Source organism: Hevea brasiliensis, chromosome 11 (genome assembly GCF_030052815.1).
Source record: "Hevea brasiliensis isolate MT/VB/25A 57/8 chromosome 11, ASM3005281v1, whole genome shotgun sequence".
Taxonomy (NCBI): Eukaryota; Viridiplantae; Streptophyta; class Magnoliopsida; order Malpighiales; family Euphorbiaceae; genus Hevea; species Hevea brasiliensis.
The window spans coordinates 49,634,827-49,660,887 of record NC_079503.1 but is presented as its reverse complement, the minus strand read 5'-3'; positions in this window follow the sequence as shown (position 1 = coordinate 49,660,887).

The window sequence follows — 26,061 nt, the reverse complement described above, 5'->3', positions numbered from 1 at the left end:
CATAAGCCTCACGGTTATGGGAATGTAACGGCCCAGCCCACTAGTGATATTGTCCGCCCTAGGCCGAAGCCCTCACAGTTTTAAAATGCGTCACTAGGAGTTATGAACCACCAACTTATAAACCCAGCATCTCTCCCATGTTTTGCCGATGTGGGATTTGCCTAGGGTGTTACAATCACAAATGTAACAATCCGGCCCACTAGTGATATTGTCCGCTCTGGGCCGAAGCCCTTACGGCTTTAAAATGCGTCATTAGGGGTTACGAACCACCAACTTATAAACCCAGCATCTCTCTCGTGTTTTGTTGATGTGGGATTTGCCTAGGGTGTTACAATCCAACCCCCCTTATGGGACTCAGCGTCCTTGCTAAGGTTTGCCCCACCATCACTCAAGGTTGCACACGGAGCGGCTCTGATACCACAAATGTAACGATCCGGCCCACTAGTGATATTGCCCGCTCTGGGCTGAAGCCCTCACGGGTTTAAAACGCATCACTAGGGGTTACGAACCACCAACTTATAAACCCAGCATCTCTCCGGTATTTTGCCGATGTGGGATTTGCCTAGGGTGTTACAAAGAGAAGCTAATAGCTATTATGGGCAAAATCAAAGAGGGCAAGGAGACAAAATATGAAATGAAAGAGAATGGGTGCTTTTATTATAAAGGAAGGATATGTGTGCCAGATGATGGGGAATTGAAGACCAATATTCTGAAAGAAGCACACAAAAGTGTTTATGCTATGCACCTAGGAAGCATAAAAATGTACTATGATCTGAAGCCTCACTATTTGTGGCCTGGTATTAAGAAGGATATAGTTGACTATGTGACTAGATGTTTGACATGTCAGTAAGTTAAGGCAGAACATCAAGTTCCATCAGGTTTGTTACAGCCTATAAGCATACCTGAGTGGAAATGGGATTGGGTCACCATGGATTTTGTTAGTGGCTTACCTCTCACCCAGAAGAAGCATGATGCAGTGATAAGTGCATAATTTATTAATTTTACTTCCATCACATTTAATGTTTCTAGGGTATATTTATGCCTAATTCAGTTGAATAAAGTATAAGTATCTATTAGGCAAATGTTTAGAGAGTTGTTGAAATAATTGTGTTAAATGGATAAATTTTTAGCATTTGCATTAATTTGACTCTTGCTATATTTTTCAGGGTTTTGGTGAAGTCCTAGAACTTAGAAGTGTGGAAGGAAACTTGGAAAGGTCGAAGGATTGAGAAGCATTATTGATACAAAGTACACAGGTCGTGTAAGCACAACCACAGACTCGTGTAACATTCTGCCAGAAGAAATCCAGAGAACTGAGGAAGAAACAAAGTACACAGGTCGTGTAACTTGACCCGTGTAAATCCTGGAGACTCGTGTAACCTTCTATGCCAATGCAAGACATAACCATTCAATTCTAGTAAGTTACACGGCCCTGGGCCATGTAGTGATACATGGGCTGTGTATCCATCGACAATCAGTTTCCTGATTTTGTTCCAGTTGCAGTTTTTAACAGAGGCTTTAAAAACCTAACCCTAGACCATTTATTATAAATAGAAGAGGCAGCAGCCGACACAAGGGACCATTGAGTAGCTTCTCGAAAAGAAGAGAATTAAACTTTCGTTCTCCATTCACATTCTAAATTTCTTTAATTTTCTCGTTGAATTTTCTATAAGCCATGAACATGAGTGGCTAAGTTTTTAATTTAGTTCAAGGGATTCAAGTGTTTTTGCTTGATTTGTGAGACTAGGTTTTTAATTTAATTTATGTCTTTTCGAATATCTATTATTTTCTGATTTAATTGTTTTTGATCTATTGAATGATTTGCTAAAAAGGCCTATTAGTTAATTGTTTGATTTGATCAATTGCTAGTTCATCTTCATAATCCGTAATTGTTGTGTAAGATTGAACATGAGTAGCAATTAGATTTTATTGATTATGATCCTAGTTTTCGATAATAACCTAAGGAAACAATAGGGTGAATTAAATGATTTATGCTTTATAAATTGTTGTTTAGCTTAACTACTTCCTATTCTTAAAGCAATTATTAATTTGATGAGGATTGCTTAATACCAATTCAATTAATAATTAGAGTCAATAAGAGTGCTGGGCTCGAATTGATGAGTATAGGGAAGTTAGGGGTTTACCTCACTGTTTGGTAAATCTACGTTAAGTATTCAATAAGATATAATTGTATTTCTTTTGTCTATGATTGAATCAATATATTGGAATGCGAATTACCTTGGACTGAAGTTTGTTTAATTTAAAAGTTTCTTATTTAATTTTAGATCTTAATTTTGAATTTTTGATTTCTTCTTTGGATTGCGAATTAACCCCCCCCCCTCCCAACCTTTGTTTCTTTCTCCATTACACAAGTGCATGAAATTTAGTAATTCAGTCTCTAGGGTTCGACTTGGATTTATCACTTGCTGTAGAAAATATTTTATAGCTTGTAATTTCAGTTAATTTAATTTCTGGTAGATTCGACAACCATCATGCAGTATGGGTGATAGTAGATAGATTGACTAAATCAGCACATTTTCTGCCAATTAGAATTGACTACTCACTGGAAAAGTTAGTAGAGTTGTATATCAATGATATAGTTAGACTACATGGAATCCCACTTTCCATCATATCTAATAGAGACCCAAGGTTCACATCAAGATTTAGGAAGAAATTGCAAGAATCCTTGGGCACACAACTCCATTTTAGTAATGCTTTTCATCCTCAAATGGATGGACAGTCGGAAAGAGTAATGCAGGTAAAACTTAAAACTCATCAAATTATTGTAAACATTAAATTGAAATAATAGTAACACCATGAAATATGTGATAGGTCCTGGAGGATATGCTAAGGAGTTGTGTCATTGAGTTTGACGGAAGTTGGGACAAATACCTTCCACTGGTAGAATTTGCCTACAATAACAACTACCAAGCTAGCATTCAAATGGCTCCATATGAGGTACTGTATGGGAGGAAATGCAGAACGCCATTGTGTTGGATTGAATTTAGGTGAAGATAATCTTGTGGGGCCAGACCTGGTAAAACAAACTGAAGAAAAAGTGAAGTTGATAAAAGCCAATTCGAAGGTTGCCTCAGACAGACAGAAGTCTTATGCTGATTTAAGGAGAAAAGACATAGAATATGAAGTTGGTGATAAGGTGTTTCTCAAAGTCTCACCATGGAAGAAGGTATTGAGATTTTGAAGAAAGGGCAAGTTAGGCCCTCCATTCATTGGCCCATATGAAGTCATTAAACATGTGGGTCCAGTGGCCTATAGGCTAGCTTTACCACCAGAGTTGGACAAGATCCATAATGTGTTTCATGTGTCTATGCTGAGAAGGTACAGATCAGACCCTTCACATGTCATCTCCATGGAAGAGATAGAAATCTAACCAGATTTGACATATAAAGAGGAACCCATAAGGATTCTAGCTCGGGAAGTGAAGCAATTGAGGAACAAGCAGATTCCACTTGAGAAGGTACTTTTGAGGCACCACAACACTGAAGAGGCTACCTGGGAAAGTGAAGAGATGATGAGGTAACAGTTCTCTCAACTGTTTGTATTAGGTAAATTTCGAGAGTGAAATTTTTTGTCAGAGGGGAAGAGTTGTAATGCCCTCACTTTAGATAGTCTATACATTCTAGTGTTTCAGTGACTAATGTCTGTCCGGATAGCCAGAATGTTTGGAACTATATTTAAACTAGAGTGAGGAGTCATAAACAACCAAAATAATGACAAGAAAAATTAAGAAAAAATTTAAGCAATGAAATGCACTAAGGTTAAATGAGCCGTAGCTCTGGCAATGGGTAACCCTAACGAGAAGCGGCTGTGAAGACAGCTAACGACCTTAGACCCATGGGGAAACCCTATGAAATAAATTTTGGAGCTCCAGTAAAGAGTTATTGAGCTTTAGATGGCAAAAGAATGCCAAGAAAATGTTAAGAAAAATTTCTAAATCTGTACAGACAATTTTAGCTCGTTAAGCAAAACAAAGGGTATTTTGGTCATTTTCACCTTTAGAGATGATTTTTAACCAATTTGTCCATTCAAGTAAGTGAGGATTATGGCATAAAATGTGAATAAATATTGATGAAAATTTAATTAAAAATGAGTAGAGAAAAGAAGAGAACAAAATGAAATTTAATTGGATTTATTACATAAACATGACATAAGATGATGCAATTAAGAAAATTCCCACCAATTACAATTATCCAAGCCCCACTATAAAAGCCAAAAATTAGATTAATCAATTAAAAATCTGCTCTTTCTTCTTCTTCCCTTCACTTGGCCGAAAATCCTTCTCTCTCTCCTCCATTGATACACCTTCATCTACCTTACTTAACCTTAGTTTCTCATCATAAAACCCCTAACCTCCTTCATCAAAACTTGATATTACACCTTCCTTAAGTGTTTGGTTAAAAAGAAAAGCCAAGAAAGTGAAGGATTGGGGAGTTGGGAACTTTGCTTTAATAGGTTAGTGCCACTTTTCTTTCTCACTCCTTTTATTCTTTGTTAGGAGAATTAAGTTAGGAATTGTGAAATTTGAACCAAATTATGCATGCTAGAGCACCCACAAATTTTTGACAGCCATGACGTAGGTTACGGTTATGTGAAATTTCAATTAAATTCAAATGATTAGTGATGAGTTTGATAAGTATATCCAACTTAGCATCTCAATTTGTGTATGTGACAGTAAATTGGAACTTTGGAAATTAGGATTAAGGCAAAAATTAGGGTTTTGCAAATTTGATGGTGAATTGCTATTCTAATGGTCAATTAGTGACCATTTGGCAAAGTTTGACCATAAAATGAAGTTGATTGTGGCATTGGATTGTGAGTATGCTGCCCCTTTGTGCCAGAAATCCTGAAACTGAGTCTAGTGTGTTTGGACAGCAATAACTTGATTTGTATAGCTTTAATTGGTGCAAGTCTAATTGAAGGTGAAACTAGGGACATAATGCCACATTTTTTATGGAGAGACCCTGCCATGAAAACCAACTTAAGGTGACCTAAAAATTACCTAAATCCAGGTAACCAAAATTCTGGACCTGGAAAATGAGCAAATGAACAGTATTTGTTCAACTGGCTATAATTTTGAGTAGAGAGGTCCAAATGACCTGATCTTTATACCAATAGAAATCTTAGACAATGTAGAACAACTTTCATGAAGAACAGAAACCCAAATTCTGACCATAACCAATTCAACTTGCTAGCCAAATTTAGGATACCAAAACTGCCAAAATCAAATCCTGCCCAGAAAATCTTTGGAATGGACCAATCTGGCTAGTTATGGTAAAAATGCCATAACTTGAGCTACAAAACTCCAAATAGAGTGATTCAAAAAGGAAATTAAACTAGACACATTATGGAACAACTTTGATTGAGAAAGTTTAGCCAAATTGTAACTATAAATTGGTCCAATGGAATAGTAATCCTAAGTGATAAAATCTGAAAATTTGAAATAACTTCCAATGAGCTTTGAATTGAAATTGGCAACCAATGCCAGCAAATATAAAATCCAAAATGTGGTATGCCTATCTATTAATCATAAAAAAGTCAACAGTTTTCCATGAATAGTAAGGTGAATACTGACCACCAAATCTCAAATGCAAGGAATTAAATAATTAATTTTATAATATTCCCTAGTATGCTTAGTATGATTGGTTTGGATAAGTTGGCATACCAATAGGGTTCTGATAGCAGTACTGCATATGGCTTAATGCCATTTCGTGATTTATGGCATATAGTGCCATTTTGTGATATTATGGCTTTTAGCCATTTTGATACACTTGATATACTTGGCCTTGTGCCCGATGGTTATTATGACTTATTAGCCGTTTTGTTGCACACCTGGTAGACATTGTGTGACCGATGGGGTGATGGCCTGAGGTACTTAGTACCCAGTGCTAGTTTACTCATTTATCCAGTCCAGTCAATTGGTATACTTTACTTTGGCAATCAAAATAAGTCTTAATAAATTATAACCAAATAATGACATAAAATGTATTAAATGGATAATATTATGAATAATTACCAAAAATTTAGTCTACATAAAATAATACCATGATTTCTGCATATTTAATTATTTTAGTTTATTTCTATTTTATATTAGCACCACTAAGCTGTATTGCTTAGCATGTCGCTTTTTGCCACGTGTAAGTATTGAAAACATAGATAGAGAGCCCAGCAGACCTCACACTGGGTGAGAGTTCAGATTTTGCATTAAGTCCGGTGTCACCTCCACTATAGTGCATTTTGGGTAGGACCACTAGACTTCATCAAAGATTTAATATTTTGTATTTTGTGTTAGATATTTATCTTATTATGTAAATTATGGACTTATGTAACTATTTGTAATTATGTAAATTAATGGAGTTTAGTATTTCATTTCTAAATGAGTACCATTTTGATTGTGTATGAAATGTATGAATGAAGATTTGAGTTTGAAATATTGAAATAAGAATTGAAATTGAGAAAAGTTATGCATTTTTTAAATTATTGTTGAGATTTTTAATAGGTGGAAATTATCAAAACTATGAATAAATTAGAGAAAACTCCGTTAGTTTCTCTAGTCAATAAATTGACCCTCAATATTAAAATAAAATGTAAATTACTAAGAAATGAAATAAGATAAGTTAAGGCGCTCTGACATCGAGTGTAACATACCTCGCTCAGCTACACTGTAGACGGTTAAGGGGTGTTACAGGATGCATAGCAAAAGGAGAGTCATGTGGTTCCTTCATAATGATTTGCCTCAATTCCACATCAGTTGGAATGCACACTCAGCCCTGGTATGATGGTAGTCGATTCTACCAAAAATTAAATTAACTGAAATTACCAGTAATGAAATATTTTTTGCAGTAAGTGGTAATCCAGGTTGAACCCTAGAGATTGTGTTACTAGATTTTGTGCATTTGTGTAACAGAAACAGAAAAGGTTGGGGGGGGGGGGGGGTTGTAACATACATTCAAAAATTAAAGAACTAAATTTTAAATATGAAACTCTAAAATTAAACAAACTTTAGTCTAAGGTAATTCGCATTCCAATGCATGATTCGATCATAGATAAAAGAAATACAATTATCTCTTATTGAATACTTAACGTCGATTTACCAAACAGCGAGGTAAAATCCTTAACTTCCCTATACTCATCAATTCGAGCCCAGCACTCATGTTGACTCTAATTATTAACTGAATTAGTATTAAGCAATCCTCATCAAATTAATAACTACTTTAAGAATAGGAAGTAGTTAAGCTGAATAATGATTTATAAAGCAAAAATCATTTAATGCACCCTATTATTTCCTTAGGTTATTATCGAAAACTTCGATCATAATCAATAAAAGCTAATTGCTACTCACATTCAATCTTACACAACAATTACGGATTATGAAGATGAACTAGTAATTGATCATATCAAACAATTAACTAATAAGTCTTTTTAGCAAATCATTCAATAGATCAAAAACAATAAAATCGAGAAACAAATAGATATTCAAAAAGACATAATTTAAATTAAGAACCTGGTCTCAAAAATCATGCATAAGATGTAACACCCCTAAGTTCGGTAGTGCGTTCTGCTGCTCCAGTGACCAGTGCTGTCCGAACAGCTAGGATGCCTAGAACCACACTTCAATGAGAGTGAGGAGACATAAAATAATGAAATACAAGAAAAGAAAGTACAAGAAAAACAAAGGAAAAATGATAGCAAAGAAATGTGATCAAGTTAAACGAGCCGGAAACCTAACGATGGGTGACCGCACCGGGAAGTCACGGCGTGGACCGTTGACTGGCCCTGGACTGCGGGGAACCCTGGAAAACATTTTTAGGACTTAAATAGAACCTTATTGAAGAACAAATATCATTAGAAAGATCAAAGAAAAATTAAATAATTAGTACAAAGAAAAGTGAGAAATCGAAAAACAGACAAAATACGGTGTTACCGAAAAATCGGGAATGCAACCCGAACAGGGGCATTATGGTCATTTGACATCCCGAAGTGTCTTTTGACCTAAATGTCCATTAAAAATAAATAGTGTTACACTTAGAAAATAAAAGGAAAAATTAATTTAGTGGTACCTAAAGTAAATAGCTAAAATCATTGGTTAAATGTGGAATAAATGATTTATATGATTTAAACTTTGTTAGTGGACCACTAAAGATTTAATTAAACATAAAAAGGTGCTGATGCAAGTCCACTAACCAGCTGAACTTCATCTTCCTCAAAGTTATCTCAACATTGTCGTGAATGAAGGTGAGAGGAAACACTATAGCCGTTTTTCATGCAAGCTCATCTAACCACTCATTTCACTTCTAATCACTTGAGTTCCTTCATAAAACTTTGTCTACACATCACAAGGAAGATATTGATACCAAATTTGAGAAGTTTGGTGAAGGTTTAGCAAGATACAATCAAAGGTAAGTTTACATTTTTGAGAATTCCTTTGTTAAGTTTTGTGTGCATGTTATGGGTATTGGTTTTGTGATGGAAAATTTTGAGTTTGAAGAGTTATTGTTGTTTTCATTTTGGACAGCCATGGAGTCACGTTTTTGATGAGATAATTGTGCATATAATTGATGAGAAATAATGTTGATCATGGTGATTTAATATCCTAGTGAATTACTTCATGTTTATATGGTGATTTTGGCACTTGAATGAGAATTGATAAATTGTAGGGCAATGTGGTGTTGAAGAAGGTTTGCGGCAGCTTGGGGACACTTGAATAATTGTATGTATTCATGGAAGTGTAGGCAGAATATTGACATAAAAGGATTGATGGATATGTATGGAGATTGATATTGTAAAGTGTATGTAAGATTTGTAATGGTTAGGTGTGTATGTAATGGTATTTAGAACTTGTAAATGTGAATTATATATGGTGTGTTGAGGGTAATTGTAATCTGCCCAAAGTAATGTTAGTGTAAAGTAAAATATGCTTTTGGTAATGTACCAAAACAGATTGGTAGGGAAGTAAACAAATTGCAAGTTAAATATGTGTTTGAATTGGAGTTTGAAAGGCATATAGAGGGCAGTGTGCAAATAGACCAATAAGTTTAAATGTGTAACCTCAATTGGTATGAGACCAATTGGAGGTGAAACTAGGCACAAAATGTGCCAACTTTCATTGAGAAAACATACCAAAATTCTGCTTGCAAGGTGACCTAAGAAAATGACCAATTCGGATTAGGTGCAATTAGGACCTGAAAAATGACCAATTGGGCAGCAGTGAGTGTTTAGGCCATAACTCACTCAAAACAGGTCCAATTGACCTGAAATTTTAACCATGAATAGTTAAGACCCATATCTACAAGTCTTATGAAGACACCAAAGCCCAGAAATGACCATAAGCAAGTCAAAAAACTTGCACAAGTTCGGGTCCAAAAACTGGCCGAACCAGAGTTGACCAAATTGACCTAAAATTGACCTAAATTGGTACCATTTGACCAGCAATAGTATAATGACCATAACTTGGTCTACTTAACTCAGATTGACCTGAAATTTTGCCCCGCGTGCAATAAGACCTAGATCTACAAGTTTTTAGTTTTGACCGAAACCCGAAAACCGAGGGAACTAAGCCGTCCGGCTAGGTCAAACCAGTATCCCGGAATCCAGCAAGTGCATTAAAATGCACTAAACAAGGAAACGAGTTTGGCAAAACGTACCAAACCTAAAACCCTATCGAGTGTGACATATTAATGACACTAAAACCTAATTTACCTAAAACGCAACGAGGGTCGGTATATTAGGTGATTAAGTGAATAATTGAGTTCAGTGCATTATTTACCAAACACCATCAATAGAGACAGTTTAATTTAGCACTGAAACACTTCAAATTGTGTTTCTCAGTTAACAAGGACTTAGCAAAAGGGAAGGAAACACTGAGTCCAGACCAGGGGGACAGTCATCAGAGGTTTGTGCACAACAACTGTTTCTTTTGAATTATTTTCAATTGAAATAAATATTGACTATTTGTATATCATTGTTTTAAATTGTGAAAATGTGTTTGATGGACACTTATTGATTGAAAAATATTGTGAATGGTTTGAAACTGTGAAAAATTGTTTGAATGACATTGATGGATACTTATTGATTGAAAAGCATTGGAAATGGTTTGAAACCACAGCTATCATGTATATTGATTGTATTCCTCATTAGCTTGTCTAGTGGGACGAATTGAATTCCCTCTCTGGCTGAAGTGTTTAGGTGTGTGCCTGTTGAGGATGAATTGGATGAGTACTCATATTTTTGCTAGCTAGCCATGTTATTCCTCATTAGTCATCGACTTTTGGGACGAATTGAATACCTCATTAGCCATCGGCTTTTGGGATGAATTGAACTATGTATTATGATTAAGCTGTGTGTGATTTATTGATGTGTATTGTGAGATTGTGAAATGGATTTAAACTCTCATTGACATATACTGTCTTTTGAATTCAAACATGACCTGACTTATGAAAATCTATTGTGATACTGAGAAATGGAGTTTAAATTCTTATTAACCTCTATTGTCTTAAATTTAACTATGGTTTTAAGTATCCACTATTTACATGATTTATGAATTGTGATTTAAATTGTATTTGGCTAATGTTGTGCACCACTGAGACATTGTCTCAGCGATAGCTTTTTATTGCTGTCGCAGGTAGAGAGACAGACAGGGCAGCAGACTAGGCTGCATATACATCCAGCGAGGGATTACCTGGTATACTGAGTATACCAGTATTTTGCATTTTGTACTGTAATGTATGACACTATATGTACATTTTGTTTTTGGTTTTGAGCAGTTGTAAATTCAAATTGTACCTTGAAGTTGTAAATTAATTATGAGTTATTTGACTTGTGAAAATTGTATTATATTTCCTTATCTCAGACTTTGAAAAATTTCTATGGAATTGAGTTGATAAATTGTTGTGTTGAGAAATGTATTGGGGTTGAGATTTGGAAAATTATTGAAGTGCTTTTTTACAGGTTTTCTAAAGAACTGTTTTGTCCAAAATACAGATGGCACTCTGCCAAAAATTTTTACGGAAATTCCAAATAAATCAAATGAGTTGGTTGTTTCACTTCAGTTCACCAAAGTTTTTAATACCTGTAAATAGTGCTCACCACTGTAAAAGAAGTAAGAAATGTTTTTAAAATCCCTTATAGTGTATTTAATGGGTTATCAGTAGACAGAGTTGGTAATTCATTAGGTATACTACGGGATCATGTTATGCCTTACAGAGGGGTAAGGTGTGACATGTTTTAGTGGTATCAGAGCAAAGTTTTTAAATTCTATTTTCACCTGTTATTTGAATGTTCTTTCTTCATAGTACAACTGCTCAATATCATTGTTTGATACATACAGTAAATTACATTATAAGTATGCACCAACGAGAGTAAATCTCCTTGTGTTATTTGTTCAGGAGATCTAAAATCCTCGCATTGAATATGGAAGAGGGTGATCGTTCAGTCGATCAATCTATTGAGGCTGAGGTGCAAGGGGATGCCCCAGGCCTACAAAATGTTAGTGGTTCAAAGAAGACCACCGCAGCATCGCAGCTTCCTCGCTTCGCTCGCCAGATGGTCGTAATGTTCCAAAGAAATGGTGGTAATGTGCCTACTCAAGTCCCAATACAGACACGATGGTACAACCACGCCTCCTACGAGGCAGTATGATAAATTGATGAAGTATGGGGCTACAGAGTTTAAGGGGACAGTAGATCCTCTAGAAGCTGAACAATGGTTAGAGAGAATGGATAGGGTGTTCAAGAAGCTACATTGTACAGAAGAGCTTAGATTTGAATACTCAGTGTCCTTACTACAGGGGGATGCTTATGACTGGTGGAAAACCATTCCCACATGCAGTAGAGCTCAGGTGCTAACATGGAATGACTTCCTGTGGAATTCAGTAAAATATATCCCCGATGCTTATGTAGACAAAAAGTCGCAAGAGTTCCTAAGTCCAAACAGGGGGCATCGGTGGTGAGTATGAAAGAGAATTTTCCCGCTTAGCCATTATGCGGTGAGTCTACTCTCTACCAAAGAAGGAAAGATGCAAGAGGTTTGAACCGGCTTGAAGCCCAAGATCGGAGTACAAGTGCTCGGCTTCAAACACACTAACTTCTCTCGAACTTGTTTCTCAAGCCCTAGAGTTGGAAAGAGTTGAGTTTGAGACTGCTCCAGAAAAAGAGATCGAGAAGACAGAGAAAGAGGGAAAATCAGAGAATGAGTTCCAGTGGTCATCTTGGAAAGAGGAAGAACTATGGGGGACATGGCAGAGGTGGCAAGAAATCTGGTAGGGGAAAATATTCAGGACAGAGACCTCCCCTATCTGGTCAGCAGAGTACCAGAGGTTCCTACCCTCCCCGCCAATGTGAAACTTGTGGAAAGAATCATGGTGGAATCTGTTAAAAGGCTATTGGAGCTGTTATAACCGTGGAGGCACCGGACACTTTGCCAAGGATCGCACGATGAGTCGCAGAGTTGGACCACCTCCTACTATCGCAGAAGGGTCGATTGAGCCCTGTCACCGTAAGTTCACAACCACCTAGCAGAGGTAGAGGCAGGGTAGAGGTAACCCAAAGCAGCCAAGGCACAAGAAACAATCGAGCAAGATAGTGCTCCACTGCAGTCTATGCCATGAGACAGAGAGAAGAGGCAGACATCCGATGTTGTGGTTGGTACCTTCTCAACTTTTAACCAGAATGTGTTTGTGTTATTTGATCATGGTTCTACCCATTCTTATGTGAGTGCTAGCATCATTGATTGCATTGTTGTTCCATGTACAAAAATGGACTTTGAGGTGCTAGTAACAAGTCCGTTAGGACAGGAGGTCAGGGTTAATAGAATGTATAGAGATTGTCCTTTGGTGATCCAAGGACACACTTTCCTGTCTGATTTCATTGAAATGCCCTTCAGAGATTATGATATCATCTTGGGCATGGATTGGTTAGCTAGGCATCATGCCATGATTAATCAGAGGTCAAGATCCACTTTTGGCCTTCCTCAAGATAGTGATGTGGTAATACATGGGGAGAGGCGCTATTGCCATCAAACCTCATTTAATTGCACTAGCCAGAAAAATGATCAGAAAGGGGTGTGAAGCATACTTGGCACATGTGATAGACACCCAAGTGGGGAGTTCAGCATTGAAGGACATCCCTACAGTATATGACTTTCCAGATGTGTTTCCTGATGAATTGCCAGGATTACCTCCGGAAAGAGAAGTGCAGTTTGAAATTAATGTTATGCCTGGTGTGGATCCAATCTCCATAACGCCATACAGAATGGCACCAATGAGTTGAAGGAGTTGAAGATACAGTTGCAAGAATTACTTGAAAAGGGCTTCATCCGCCCTAGTGTGTCACCTTGGGGAGCACCAGTGTTGTTTGTTAAGAAGAAGGATGGTACTCTTCGCTTATGCATTGACTACAGGCAGTTGAATAAGGTGACAATAAAAAACAGATATCCATTGCCTCGCATTGATGATCTGTTTGATCAGTTGAAGGGTGCAGCTGTATTCTCCAAAATTGATTTGCGATCTGGTTATTATCAGTTGAGGGTGCAAGAGCGGAGTATTCCAAAAACTGCTTTCAGAACTCGATATGGCCACTATGAGTTCCTAGTAATGCCATTCGGGTTGACAAATGCTCCAGCTGCTTTCATGGATCTGATGAACACTATCTTCAGACCATATCTTGATCAATTTGTGGTGGTGTTTATTGATGACATTTTGATATATTCAAGGAATGCAGAGGAGCATGACAGACATCTGCGGATTGTACTGCAGACTTTAAGGGAGAAACAACTATACGCCAAATTGTCGAAATGTGAATTTTGGCTGAAAGAAATCTCCTTTTTGGGACATGTTGTGTCAGCTGAAGGGATCAAGGTAGACTCCAGCAAGGTAGAAGCTATCCTTAATTGGAAGCCGCCCAGGAACATCACAGAAATTCGCAGTTTTCTGGGTTTAGCTGGATATTACCGTCGGTTTGTGAAGGGGTTTTCTATGTTATCTTCTCCACTGACCAAACTGCTTCGGAAAGATGTAAAATTTCAGTGGACAGATAAATGTCAGCAGAGTTTTGATGAGTTGAAGAGGTGTTTGACTGAAGCTCCAGTCCTCACTTTACCTACTCCGGGTAAAGAATACACAGTTTATAGTGATGCTTCTCACAATGGGTTAGGCTGTGTACTGATGCAAGATCGGAATGTCATTGCTTATGCATCACGCCAGCTGAAACCGCATGAGAGGAACTACCCAACACATGATCTGGAGTTAGCAGCTATTGTTTTTGCTCTGAAGATCTGGAGACACTATTTGTATGGGGAGAAATGCTACATTTACACAGATCACAAGAGCTTGAAGTACTTAGGCACCCAGAAGGAATTGAATTTGAGGCAGAGGAGATGGTTAGAACTCATTAAAGACTATGATTGCTTAATAGACTATCAGCCGGGGAAAGCAAATATGGTGGCTGACGCCTTAAGTCGCAAGACTATGGCAAGTCTCAGAGTTTCTCCTATGTCCATGGTATGTGAATTGAAAGCACAGCATGCTAGTTTAGAGATTGATGATGAGGGACAGACAGTAGTTGCTTGGCATGTACAGCCAGTGTTGATTGATCAGATCAGAATGGCTGCTCAGAGTGATGAAAAGTATCAGAAGCTACTGAAAGAAGTCCAACAGGGCAAGAAACCTGAATTCTCTGTGAGAGATGATGGTTTATTGCTACATCAGGGCAGAATGTGCGTCCCAAGTGATGTGGAATTGAGACAAATCATTATGAAGGAAGCACATGAGTCTCCATTTACTATGCACCCTGGTGGAACTAAAATGTACAGAGGGCTGAAAGAGCATTACTGGTGGATGGGCATGAAAAGAGATATAGCTGAATTCGTTTCCAAATGCCTAACTTGTCAGCAAGTAAAGGCAGAACATCAAGTTCCAGCTGGTTTATTACATCCTTTGTCAGTACCAGAGTGGAAATGGGAACGAATAACTATGGATTTTGTTACAGGACTTCCACGAACACAGAGTAGTCATGATGCAGTATGGGTTATAGTTGACAGGTTGACCAAGTCTGCTCACTTTTTACCAGTTCGGATGGACTATAACCTAGAAAGATTGGCCAGATTGTACATATATGAGATTGTAAAATTGCATGGAGTGCCAGTATCAATTGTGTCTGACAGAGATCCTAGGTTCACTTCTAGATTCTGGGGTAGTCTTCAGAGAGCCCTAGGAACTAGATTGAACTTCAAAGACAAAGATTCCACCCATGCATGGATGGCCACCGAGAGGGTTATTCAGATATTGGAGGATATGCTACGGGCTTGTGTGATTGAATTTGAGGGTAGTTGGGATACACACTTGCCTTTGATTGAATTTGCTTATAACAACAGCTACCAATCAAGAATAGGGATGCCTCCATATGAAGCTTTGTATGGCAGGAAGTGCAGAACTCCTTTATGTTGGGATGAGGTAGGTGAAAGGAAGATGATTGGGCCAGAAATTGTTCAGTAGACAGAGGAAAAGATCAGATTGATTAGAGATAGACTCAAGGCTGCATCAGACCCTCAGAAGTCCTATGTTGATCTGAAGAGAAGAGATATTGAGTATGCAGTGGGTGATAAGGTATTCCTCAAAGTTTCTCCTTGGAAGAGGAATATGAGATTTGGCAGAAAGGGGAAACTGAGTCCTCGTTTCATCGGACCATATGAAGTTCTGGAAAGAGTGGGTCCTTTGGCATATCGGTTGGCATTACCTCCAGAGCTAGCAAGGATACACAGTGTCTTCCATGTGTCCATGTTAAGGAGGTACAGATCTGACCCATCTCATGTACTATCAGTTGAAGAGATTGAAGTAAATCCAGACCTCTCATATGAGGAAGAACCCGTAAAAATTCTGGCTTATGAGGTGAAGCAGCTGAGAAACAAACAGATACCCTGGTTAAAGTGCTATGGAACCATCATTCAGGCCAGGAAGCTACTTGGGAATGTGAAGAGGATATGAGGAGACAGCACCCACAGCTGTTCAGAGACTAATGCCAGGTAAAATTTCGAGACGAAATTTATTAAGGGGGGGGGGGGGGAGAATTGTAACACCCCTAAGTTCGGTAGTGCGTTCTGCTGCTCCAGTGACCAGTGCTGTCCGGACAGCTAGGATGCCTGGAACCACACTTCAATGAGAGTGAGGAGACATAAAATAATGAAATACAAGAAAAGAAAGTACAAGAAAAACAAAGGAAAAATGATAGCAAAGAAATGTGATCAAGTTAAACGAGCCGGGAAACCTAACGATGGGTGACCGCACTGGGAAGTCACGGCGTGGACCGTTGACTGGCCCTGGACTGCGGGGAACCCTGGAAAACATTTTTAGGACTTAAATAGAACCTTATTGAAGAACAAATATCATTAGAAAGATCAAAGAAAAATTAAATAATTAGTACAAAGAAAAGTGAGAAATCGAAAAACAGACAAAATACGGTGTTACCGAAAAATCGGGAATGCAACCCGAACAGGGGCATTATGGTCATTTGACATCCCGAAGTGTCTTTTGACCTAAATGTCCATTAAAAATAAATAGTGTTACACTTAGAAAATAAAAGGAAAAATTAATTTAGTGGTACCTAAAGTAAATAGCTAAAATCATTGGTTAAATGTGGAATAAATGAACAATTACCTTATTATATGATTTAAACTTTGTTAGTGGACCACTAAAGATTTAATTAAACATAAAAAGGTGCTGATGCAAGTCCACTAACCAGCTGAACTTCATCTTCCTCAAAGTTATCTCAACATTGTCGTGAATGAAGGTGAGAGGAAACACCATAGCCGTTTTTCATGCAAGCTCATCTAACCACTCATTTCACTTCTAATCACTTGAGTTCCTTCATAAAACTTTGTCTACACATCACAAGGAAGATATTGATACCAAATTTGAGAAGTTTGGTGAAGGTTTAGCAAGATACAATCAAAGGTAAGTTTACATTTTTGAGAATTCCTTTGTTAAGTTTTGTGTGCATGTTATGGGTATTGGTTTTGTGATGGAAAATTTTGAGTTTGAAGAGTTATTGTTGTTTTCATTTTGGACAGCCATGGAGTCACGTTTTTGATGAGATAATTGTGCATATAATTGATGAGAAATAATGTTGATCATGGTGATTTAATATTCTAGTAAATTACTTCATGTTTATATGGTGATTTTGGCACTTGAATGAGAATTGATAAATTGTAGGGCAATGTGGTGTTGAAGAAGGTTTGCGGCAGCTTGGGGACACTTGAATAATTGTATGTATTCATGGAAGTGTAGGCAGAATATTGACCTAAAAGGATTGATGGATATGTATGGAGATTGATATTGTAAAGTGTATGTAAGATTTGTAATGGTTAGGTGTGTATGTAATGGTATTTAGAACTTGTAAATGTGAATTATATTTGGTGTGTTGAGGGTAATTGTAATCTGCCCAAAGTAATGTTAGTGTAAAGTAAAATATGCTTTTGGTAATGTACCAAAACAGATTGGTAGGGAAGTAAACAAATTGCAAGTTAAATATGTGTTTGAATTGGAGTTTGAAAGGCATATAGAGGGCAGTGTGCAAATAGACCAATAAGTTTAAATATGTAACCTCAATTGGTATGAGACCAATTGGAGGTGAAACTAGTCACAAAATGTGCCAACTTTCATTGAGAAAACATACCAAAATTCTGCTTGCAAGGTGACCTAAGAAAATGACCAATTCGGATTAGGTGCAATTAGGACCTGAAAAATGACCAATTGGGCAGCAGTGAGTGTTTAGGCCATAACTCACTCAAAACAGGTCCAATTGACCTGAAATTTTAACCATGAATAGTTAAGACCCATATCTACAAGTCTTATGAAGACACCAAAGCCCAGAAATGACCATAAGCAAGTCAAACAACTTGCACAAGTTCGGGTCCAAAAACTGGCCGAACCAGAGTTGACCAAATTGACCTAAAATTGACCTAAATTGGTACCATTTGACCAGCAATAGTATAATGACCATAACTTGGTCTACTTAACTCGGATTGACCTGAAATTTTGCCCCGCGTGCAATAAGACCTAGATCTACAAGTTTTTAGTTTTGACCGAAACCCGAAAACCGAGGGAACTAAGCCGTCCGGCTAGGTCAAACCAGTATCTCGGAATCCAGCAAGTGCATTAAAATGCACTAAACAAGGAAACGAGTTTGGCAAAACGTACCAAACCTAAAACCCTATCGAGTGTGACATATTAATGACACTAAAACCTAATTTACCTAAAACGCAACGAGGGTCGGTATATTAGGTGATTAAGTGAATAATTGAGTTCAGTGCATTATTTACCAAACACCATCAATAGAGACAGTTTAATTTAGCACTGAAACACTTTAAATTGTGTTTCTCGATTATGAGACTCAAAGAAAAGGAAGGAAACACTGAGTCGGACTGGGGACGATCATCGAGGTTTGTGCACAACAACTGTTTCTTTTGAATTATTTTCAATTGAAATAAATATTGACTATTTGTATATCATTGTTTTAAATTGTGAAAATGTGTTTGATGGACACTTATTGATTGAAAAATATTGTGAATGGTTTGAAACTGTGAAAAATTGTTTGAATGACATTGATGGATACTTATTGATTGAAAAGCATTGGAAATGGTTTGAAACCACAGCTATCATGTATATTGATTGTATTCCTCATTAGCTTGTCTAGTGGGACGAATTGAATTCCCTCTCTGGCTGAAGTGTTGAGGTGTGTGCCTGTTGAGGACGAATTGGATGAGTACTCATATTTTTGCTAGCTAGCCATGTTATTCCTCATTAGTCATCGACTTTTGGGACGAATTGAATACCTCATTAGCCATCGGCTTTTGGGACGAATTGAACTATGGATCATGATTAAGCTGTGTGTGATTTATTGATGTGTATTGTGAGATTGTAAAATGGATTTAAACTCTCATTGACATATACTGTCTTTTGAATTCAAACATGACCTGACTTATGAAAATCTATTGTGATACTGAGAAATGGAGTTTAAATTCTTATTGACCTCTATTGTCTTAAATTTAACTATGGTTTTAAGTATCCACTATTTACATGATTTATGAATTGTGATTTAAATTGTATTTGGTTAATGTTGTGCACCACTGAGACATTGTCTCAGCGATAGCTTTTTATTGCTGTCGCAGGTAGAGAGACAGACAGGGCAGCAGACTAGGCTGCATATACATCCAACGAGGGATTACCTGGTATAATGAGTATACCAGTATTTTGCATTTTGTACTGTAATGTATGACACTGTATGTACATTTTGTTTTTGGTTTTGTGCAGTTGTAAATTCAAATTGTACCTTGAAGTTGTAAATTAATTATGAGTTATTTGACTTGTGAAAATTGTATTATATTTCCTTATCTCAGACTTTGAAAAATTTCTATGGAATTGAGTTGATAAATTGTTGTGTTGAGAAATGTATTGGGGTTGAGATTTGGAAAATTATTGAAGTGCTTTTTTACAGGTTTTCTGAAGAACTATTTTGTCCAAAATACAGATGGCACTCTGCCAAAAATTTTTACAGAAATTCCAAATAAATCAAATGAGTTAGTTGTTTCACTTCAGTTCACCAAAGTTTTTAATACCTGTAAATAGTGCTCACCACTGTAAAAGAAGTAAGAAAAGTTTTTAAAATCCCTTGTAGTGTATTTAATGGGTTATCAGTAGACGGAGTTGGTAATTCATTAGGTATACTACGGGATCATGTTATGCCTTACAGAGGGGTAAGGTGTGACATAAGAACTAGAATCCCTTAAACTGAATTTAGAAACTTAGTCACTCATGTTCATGGCTTACAAAAGAAAAATAAAATGGAGAAATCTAAAACTATGGATGTGAATGGAGAGTGAAGGTGTTGAGGGCGTCAAAGGTCTGAATGGATGTCTCTCCGCTACTGCCAAAGATGGTCTTTATAATCAAAAACCTAATCCATAAACTTGAAAAACTTTTGAATTTTGAAATGACAGATTCTCTGCTCTGCAATCACAGCTAATTTTAAGCCAATTCCCTTGCGATTCTGCCCCTGACATCTTCAGAAAAGTTGTAGCCCTACTTCTTAACTTTCCAACGGGTACTCATTTGCCCAAATCGGAGGTTTACAGCCCAAGTTGTGGGCCAAAAATTGAAACTGATACTAAAAGAGTATTCAGCCCATAATGATGACTTTATTGCCACTTTTGACAATTAAAACGGCCTTCTCTTGCTTCTAGCCCTTTATAAAAATTATAGAGGTGGCTCTTAAGGTTCAATTGGGTCTAGGTTTGCTTCATTTGGACCTCCAGAGCTCTAGATATAAAATAAATCCTAAAACTAGTCGTGACACATCAAGAGTGGGCTTTTATAATAGATCTATAACTCATTTTGACAACCTTGGAGACTGATTTGGGCTTTGGTCTCTCTTTGTCATTTGTAGTGCTCTAACTTAGCTTTTCAATGAATTAAACAGCACTCAATTTGGAGACCCATAACTTCAGAAACACCTAAAAAATATAGTAAAGGTCAAATTAATGCAAATGCTAAAAATTTCTCTATTTAACACAATTATTTCAACAACTCTCTAAAAATATGCCTAATTGATAATTATACTTTAATTAATTGAATTAGGCATAAAAATACAATAGAAACACTAAATGTGATGGGAGTAAAATTAATAAATTATGCACTTATTAAATTACACCACACTTATTCCATGCTCGTCCTCAAGCATGACTTAAACTCTCAATCAACTCCACTTAGAAGTTTATTTAACTTCACCCTATCACAACATTCTCTAACTAAGTATTAAAAGTTTGAAAGAAGAGGCAAGTAAGGTAATAACCATCACAACAGATTCCATCAATACCATACCAATATATCAACAATTCTCTAACACAAAACAAAAGGCTTGAAATCAATTAGGCTCACACAATTAAAGTTCCATAAAATTTTAAATCAATACACACCAAAACATAAGGCTAATTTATAAAGGCACAACATTTATAGCTCTTTGCAAATCTTAGGGGAGATAAAAATGGCTTTTCTCTCCCTTTTTTTTTTTTTAATTTGAAATCGGTACTTCTCTCTCGTCATAGTTACTTCTTTTTTTATTTTAACCGTCACCATCAGAAAAGTACCTTGCTCATATCCTAGCTAACTTTTAGCCTGAGAATCGACATGGGGTTCATAATGACCCCTGGTTACTTTGCTTAACTAAAATAGCAGAGCAATTTTTAAGTTCAACCTTTTATTTCCCCTAATTTATGCATCTATATATTATAAAGTGCCCTGATAGATTAAAAAAAGTTCTGAAATATGCATGACACTAGTTTAAAGCATACATAACTAATCATTTCACCATTAAATCAAGCCTAATTGATTTATGTAGGAAAAAATTACTCTATGGTATGAAGAAGAGGAAAAATCCATCATTAATGTTACTATTACCTTGCCTAAAATCTCAAAAATTTAACCTAAAATAGAAAAGTTATTTTAAGGATAAAGCACTTCTCTCTGAGAGTTAATATAGAATCATGAATCAAGCTTATGAGAATGATTTTTTTTTTATCATAAAAAAAATTACAGTAACAAATTTCAAACTCCTCCCCCACACTTAAAACTTACATTATCCCTAATGTAAAACCCAAATGCAAAAGAAAATAGAAAAAGAAAATCCTAGAAAATAAAATAAGATAAGGGAAAGAAAACAAATCTGATTGTGGCTAACAAGCCACCCGTGGGTTGCCTCCCAAGTAGCGCTTTTATTTATCGCCATTAGCTCAACATGAAAAAGCTCCTTAATCCACATAAATTGGGTTACTCAATTTGAGCTCCTCCACTGAATGCTCCTAAAACCCCCCATAAAATGGCTTGAGTCTATGACCGTTGACCTTGAACACTTTGTTAGTTCCTAAACTTTGAATTTCAACTGCACCATAAGGAAACACATTAGTAACAACAAAGGGTCCAATCCAAAGATAATGCAACTTACTAGGCATCAACTTCAATTTAGAATTATATAATAAAACCTTTTGCCCAATCTCAAACTACTTCCTTAGAATTAGTTTGTCATGGAATGCCTTGATCTTTTCTTTATAGATCTTAGAATTCTCATAAGCCTCAAGTTAAATTTCCTCTAATTCCTGCAATTGTAATTTTCTTTCCACACCCGTAGTATCCAAATCCAAATTACAATGTCTAATAGCCCAATAAGCCTTACGTTCTAACTCAACAGGAAGGTGACATAACTTACCAAATACCAATCTATAGGGGAACATACCTATGGGTATCTTATAAGCAGTCCTGTAAGCCCACAAAGCATCATTAAGTCTAAGGCTCCAATCTTTTCTATTTGGCTTCACTGTTTCTTCCAAAATAGACTTGATCTCTCTGTTAGGCACCTTTGCTTGCCCACTTGTTTAAGGATGATAAGCTGTAGATACTCTATGGAAAACACCATATCTCCTCAATAATGCCTCAATAGTTCTATTACAAAAATGTGTGCCTCGGTCACTGATCAAAGCTCTAGGAACTCCAAACCAGCTAAAAATGTTAGACTTGATAAAATCTACAATAGCTTTAGAATCATCAGTCCTAGTGGCTTTGGCTTCCACCCATTTTGAAACATAATCAACAGCATGTAATATATAAGCAAAGCCAGAAGAAGAAGGAAATGGACCCATTAAATCAATACCCCACACATCAAAAATCTCACAAACAAGTATTAGATTCTGAATCATCTCATTCCTATGGGTTAAACTTCCTGTACTTTAACATTATTCACAATTTTTGCAAATCAAATATGAATCACGAAATATAGTGGGCCAGTAAAAACCATAGTCTAATATTTTTCTACCTGTTCTCTTGGGTCCAAAATGACCTCCACATGCATAGGCATGACACAAAGTAAGAATTGTCACACCCTACCCCTCCGTAAGGCATGACATAATCCCGTAGTATACCTAATGAATTACCAAACTTCATCTACTGATAAGCTATTAAATACACTACAAGGGATTTTAAACCTTTTCTTACTTCTTTTTACAGTGGTGAGCACTTTTGACAGGTATTAAAAATTTTTAACTGAAGTGAAATAAAATAACAAATTTGAATATCAATAATTTTTGTAAAAATTTTGGCAGAGTGCCATCTGTATTTTGAATAAAACAGTTTTTCAAAAACCTGTAAAAAGCACTTACAATATATTTCTCAATCCCAAATTCCAATAAATTTGTTCAACACAATAAATTTTTCAACATTATCAATTCAATTCAACAATCAATTTTCCAGTGTTCCCAAAAGATGAGATAAAAGAAATATGTCATAATAGTTTTACAAGCCAAAATAATTTACAATTCTAGTTTACAACTGCTCAAGACCAAGTACAATATATACACACAGTGCAAATACATTACAATAAAAACTACAAAATATGGTATACTCAGCATACCCGGTGAAATCTCAAAATGTAGCACAAGCAGCCTACTCTGCTGCTTTGTCCGTCTGTCTATCTGCGACAGCAATGAAAAAGCTATCGCTGAGTAAAATTTACTTAGTGGTGCACAATAACAATTTAAAATGCGATATGTAAAACTTTTATTGACAATTTACAATCCAAACAATTCACAATTTTTCAAAGCTCATATAACACAAATTTGATTAAACAATTGAATAACACATTATTACCAATCAATAACACAACTTAGGTCAAGACAAAAAAAAAATTTCCGAACATGTCGTGTATACATCACGATAAGGCATACTCACCCCACTAATCGAAATCAATGAGGGAGGTGGCTAGCAAGCTAATGAATACTCATCCATACTCACCTCAGACTGACAAGTCAAAGAGGGAGGAATATAATCATACTCACCCCATAAATGGAGGAGGAAAATAGTAATATTGTCATGCCAAGTGTGAATCAAAATAATTCCAAATCACAATATTTAGATATTTCATACAAATCACAAATTATATTTTATCTCAAAATTTCCATTTGCAAAGTAGGAAACACAATAATTTCCAAATAAGATTCCCAAAGCCAAAACAATAAAAAATTATTCATAACTCTTTTCTCCAAATAAATTTTCTGGTAAAAGCAGTGAATATAAAAAAGTATTTTGCACAGACCTGATTTGAGTCTCCCCTAGGCCTTGACTCAATGTTCCTTATGCTTCTCAATATCCTTTTCAACTGAAACACACAATTTAAAGTGTTTCAGTACTCAGTTAAATTGTTTCTAGCAATAAAATCCACTATCTAAATTTTTTTGGTACTATTCTCTTCAATTCATTTTATTAGTCAACCTATAATGTTGACCCTTGATGTACTCTAAGTGAGTCAATTCTAATATTACCAATATGTCACATTTTATAGCCCTTTAGTGTTGGTATATGTTGCCAAATTCATTTTCAAGTGTATTGCATTTTATTGCAATTTATCGGATTTCGGTATACTATTTTGACCTAGCCAGATGACCTAGTTCTCTCAGTTTTCGGGTTCCGGTCCAAACTATAAACTTGTAGGTATATATCTTATTGCACGCGGGACAAAATTTCAGGTCATTCTGAGTTGTGTAGACCAAGATATAGTCAATTTACCAATGCTGGACAGAATGTAGTAAAATGGTAGGCTTAGGTCATTTTTAGGTCACTTTTGGGTCGGCCAGTTTTGGTACCTAAAATTATGCAAGCTATTTGGCTTAGTTCTGTCCATTTTTGGGATTTTGTGTCTTCATAAGAATTGTATATCTATGTCTAAACTATTCATGGTAAAAATTTTAGGTCAATTGGACTTGTTTTGAGTGAGTTATGGTCATGCTAATGACCATTGTTCATATGGTCAAAAATTCTGGCCTGCACTTACCTATTCTGGATTTGGTCAATTCTCATGTCACTTTGTGGACAGAATTTAGGTAAGCTTCCTTCATGAAAGTTGGCACATTTTGTGCCTAGTTTCACCTCCAATTGGTCTCATATCAATTGAAGTCACACACTTAAGGTTCTAAGCTAAAATATATACTGCCCTGCTACACATTTTTCATCACATACCAATTACACATTATATACTTACCAAGCTAACCCTTTCATGCCAATTCTGGCTTGTACCATACCATTAACATACTTAACAACACATTTTGGTCATTTTGGATAGCTTGTAACCATTCTCAATATACACATTATAACTCAAAATTTTTTGAAAGTCCATTTACATAATTTAACCACATGAACATACCCCATTTACATATCCAATTCCAAACTATTATACACATATACATGCTGCCACCATAACCAACATAATTCAATAAACCAAACTATGAAACAACACATTTCAACTACACTTTAAAAGTTGCCTAATTACACATCTCCTTCAAATAGCTTCCAAGTTTCCAAAACCAAGTGCACTATCACACATACACTTAGTATACATTATCTAAATTATTTTTATACACAAAAACACCTATACCAACATCTTAAACAACCATTTGCAAGTGAAAACAAATAACAAATAGTAAGTTTTCATGGCTGCCGAAATGCTGTACCTCCATTACTCCATCAAACTTTAAAATTTCTTCCACAAAATAACTCCCTATAACATCCACTCAAAGTTTAATGAAGCAAGATTGAAAAATACACATTTACCTCTTTTGGACTTCTTCAAAACTCCACCAAAACTTTCCTTTCTTGCTCCCAAAATGTTGCCTAAGCTATATAGAACAACTTTAGTAAAGGATAATGGAAGAAAATTGGCTTGGATCATGGTGAGAGAGAACTTGGCCATGGACGGCCATGGATGAATTTGAGAGAAGAAAAGGATTTGGCCACTTGAAGATTTGAGAGGAAGAAGGAAAAGAAATGGTGATACACCTGTCCCTTAGTGTTTTTAATTTGTCCATAGTGCTCCACTAACTCCTACTTATCATTTAAAAAATACAAATCTTCCCCTAATTGCAGTTATGCCCCAATTTTTCACAATTTACATTATATGTAAATTTTCTTATTTTCATGACATTTTCAAAATTCAAAACTACTTATTTTTAATGGACATT